Source organism: Pongo pygmaeus, chromosome 6 (genome assembly GCF_028885625.2).
Source record: "Pongo pygmaeus isolate AG05252 chromosome 6, NHGRI_mPonPyg2-v2.0_pri, whole genome shotgun sequence".
In the NCBI taxonomy this organism is placed as follows: Eukaryota; Metazoa; Chordata; class Mammalia; order Primates; family Hominidae; genus Pongo; species Pongo pygmaeus.
In genome coordinates this window covers 30,390,750-30,394,204 of record NC_072379.2, presented here as the reverse complement: position 1 = coordinate 30,394,204, position 3,455 = coordinate 30,390,750, and the positions used below count along the sequence as shown (strand labels likewise).

Here is a 3,455-nt window from a genome sequence, read left to right as displayed (position 1 = left end):
TTTAAATTTTAAACACAGGTCCTTTTCTCTTCTTTTTTTAAATTTTAATTTAATTATACAAGACGGAGTCTCAGTATGTTGCCCAGGCTGGTCTTGAACTCCTGAGCTCAAGCGATACATCCATCTCCCCCTTCCAAAGTGCCGGGATTACAGGCCTGAGACACTGTGCCCGGCCTTAAACACAAATCTTAATTCATTCTTACAATTATCCTGAGGTTAGAAAAATGGAAGGGGAAGAAAAACGGCAAGCAGGTAGGCTGACTTTGGCTTCATTATTTGGAAGGGCAGTTTGCTCGGTTAAAACACACTACTGCCCACAAAGGCCAAGACAACAGAAAAATACAGACTTATATAAATAGATTTTATGTGACAGCAGTTTGAATGGAGACTTTTTCAATGCAAATGACAAACAGCTGTCCTTGGGAATAAATGACAACGAATTTTTTTATCTCAACAGCTGTCCTGAGAGCACGTCTCTACATCTCTACCTGTATTCTGGAATCAGGGAGAAAGCCAAAACGGACGACAAGACACTAGATCAGCCATGTCCAACCCTTTGACTACAAGGACTTTTCCACCTGTCTGTGGTGGTGGGTATCATGAAAATTATGCACAAACCTTTTTTTTTTTTTTTTAAGCTCATCAGCTGTTGTTAGCATTAGTGTATTTTATGTGTGGCCCAGGAGCATTCTTCCTCCAATGTGGCCCTGAGAAGCCAAAAGACTGGACACCTGTGCACTAGATCAAAAGGCTACTCCTTCTGGAAGCAATTGTAAAGAATTTCTGACATTATCTTGACATGAAAACCAATGGATAGTGGGACAGAATGCAAAATCTTCAAGAATTTTTCTTGTTGGTTTTTTTTTTTTTTTTTTTTTTTTTTTCTGAGTCAAGGTCTTGCTCTGTGGCCCAGGCTGGAGTACACTGGTGAGATCACAGCTCAGTGCAGGCTCAAGTGCTCCTCCCGCCTCAGCCACAGTAGTAGCTGGGACTACAGATGCGCACAACCACACCTGGCTAATATTTTATTTTTTGTAGGGGGGGGGGTCTCACTGTATTGTCCAGCTTGGTCTCAAACTCCTTGACTCAAGGGATCCAGGACAGGATAACAGGTGTGAGCCACCACACCTGGTCATGTGCATGAACTTTTAAGACAAACACAAGGCCCCACAAAAGGTAAGGTTTTCCCACCTAATTTCCAGGGACCTTTTGGTGCAAGGATGAGAAGCCCTTAAAACTACACAGACAACTCCAAAGATTCAAGAGAGTTCATTCGGGCTGAGCCAGCCCACTGGGCAGACTGACCTTCAAGAAAGGCCCACCCATGACATACACCAGATGGCTCTCCCAGAATCTCTTCGGTCCTCAGGGTCCCTAAGGTACTGGACAGAGCTAGGAAAGCAAACCGATTTCCTTCTTCCTGCACGAAACCCCTTGAGGTCAAGACCCCACAATCAGACGAGGAGTGGCTCACCCTCAGTCAACAGGCCAGACTCAAGGTGGTATAATGTCTTAACCAAGAGTGTGGGACTCCAGGTCTGACTCCCAACTCAGTGCTCCTTTAATAACCACATTTTGTTAATTCTCCTTAACAGGGGTTCCTGGCAAGTCAGTTCTCCCTCAGGCCTTCGGTTTCCTCACCTACAAGATGAGAGAGCTGGACCAGATGGAAATTCGGGGGGTAAGGGGATGTTCGCGCGCAGTCCACCCCCCCCCCCAAGAGACCCTAAAGCCTCCATCCCAGTTCCCACCACGCACCCGCCACACAAATCCTCCCCAAGGTGAGGGCTGGTCCGAAAGGGTCCTCCGGCTGCCGCATCAGCGAGTGCAGGAGGGAGGGGAAGCCTCCAAGGGCGCGACGCGGGCTCAAGGATGCAACTCGGCCAGGAGTGAACTGGGACCCCGAGGGAGGTGTCCAGGCCGCTCCTCGAGCCCAGCCCGGGTCCCCGAACCGCTTCCCTCCAGGCTCCCTATCTCCTGCTGGGTGAGGTCGTTGGACACAGCGTACTTGGTGCGCAGCCCGCGCAGGCTGCAAATGTCTATGCCGATGAGCTTCTGGAGCTGCCCGCACTGCTGCAGCGCCGGGCTGGCCTCGGCCGCTGCGCCACCCTCAGCGGCCGCCGCATCACCTCCGCCACCGCCCTCCTTCTTCTCTCCCATCGCCTCCGCCGCATCACCGCCGCCACCGCCCTCCTTCTCTCCCATCGCCTCCGCGCGCAGCGCGCTCTATGCAGGCCACAGCGGCCGAGGCAGGGAGCCCGGGGTCGGGCGCCTAGGCAAGGAACCCCCGAGCCGGGAGAGTAGGACCGGGAGCGCCCTTCGGCGCTGCCCTGGCCAGGACGCCAGTAGAGCTGGCAGCGGAGTCTGCCGCTCCCGCCCTCAGAGCCGCGGCGGCAAAAGCCGTGGCGGCTGGGGCAGAAAGCCGCGGCGGCGCGGGCAAAAAACCTAGGCGGCGGGGGCAAAAAGTCGCGGCGGCGGGGACAAAAAGCCGCGGCGGCAAAAATGCGCGGGGGCAAAAAGCCGCGGGGGCTAAAAGCCGCCAAAAGCCGCGGCGCGGGGCGGGGGGGGGGGGCGCAAAAAGCAGTGGGAGCTGGGGCAAAAAACTACAAAAAGCCTCGGCGGCGGGGAGCAAAAAGCCGCGGCGGCGGCGGCAGCAACAAGCCGCGACGGCGGGGGAAGAAGCCGCAAAAGCCGCGGCGGCGGGGGCAAAAAGCCGCGGCGGCGGGGGCAAAAAGCCGCGGCGGCGGGGGCAAAAAGCCGCGGCGGCGGGGGCAAAAAGCCGCGGCGGCGGGGGCAAAAAGCCGCGGCGGCAAAAAGCCCCGGCGGCGGGCTCAAAAAGCCGCGGCGTCGGGGGCTAAAAGCCGCAAAAAGCCGTGGCAGGGGGGTGCAAAAAGCAGTGGGAGCTGGGGCCAAAAAAACACAAAAAGGCGGCAGCTGCGGCAGAAAGCCACGGCGGCTACGGGGAGCAAAAAGCCGCGGCGGCGGCGGCGGCGGGGAGCAAAAAGCCGCAAAAGCCGTGGCGGGGAGCAAAAAGCCGCAAAAACTCGCGGCGGCGGGGGCAAAAAGCTTCAAAAGTCGCGGTGCGGAAGCAAAAAGCCGCGGCGGCAAAAAGCCGCGGCGGCGGGGGCAAAAAGTCGTAAAAAGCCGCGGCGGCAAAAAGCCGTGGTGGCGGGGGCAGAAAGCGGCGGCGGGGGGCGGGGGGGGCAAAATAGTGGAAATGGGGTAGAAGGCCGGCACAGCTTGGCATTGCTGGAGTGTGAGGTGATAGGAAAAGTGCAGCCGAAGACAAAAAAAGATGTAAGTAGACTTGACTCCGTGCAGCTAAGAACCCAGATGTTATCTTGAGGGTATTAACTAATAAGCAGTTTAAATCAGAATGGCACATTCTGATTTGTTTTTTGTATGTTCACATTTGGCAGGCATAGATACTGTTTGAAGAGAGGAAAGTCAGTAGA

General features: G+C 55.5%; 1 pseudogene; it reads left to right on the top strand.

Annotated features, from left to right (window-relative positions):
• Positions 1–501: 501 nt before the first annotated feature.
• On the top strand, positions 502–3,140 carry LOC129041501 (spidroin-1-like; annotated as a pseudogene).
• The last annotated feature ends 315 nt before the right edge of the window (positions 3,141–3,455 follow it).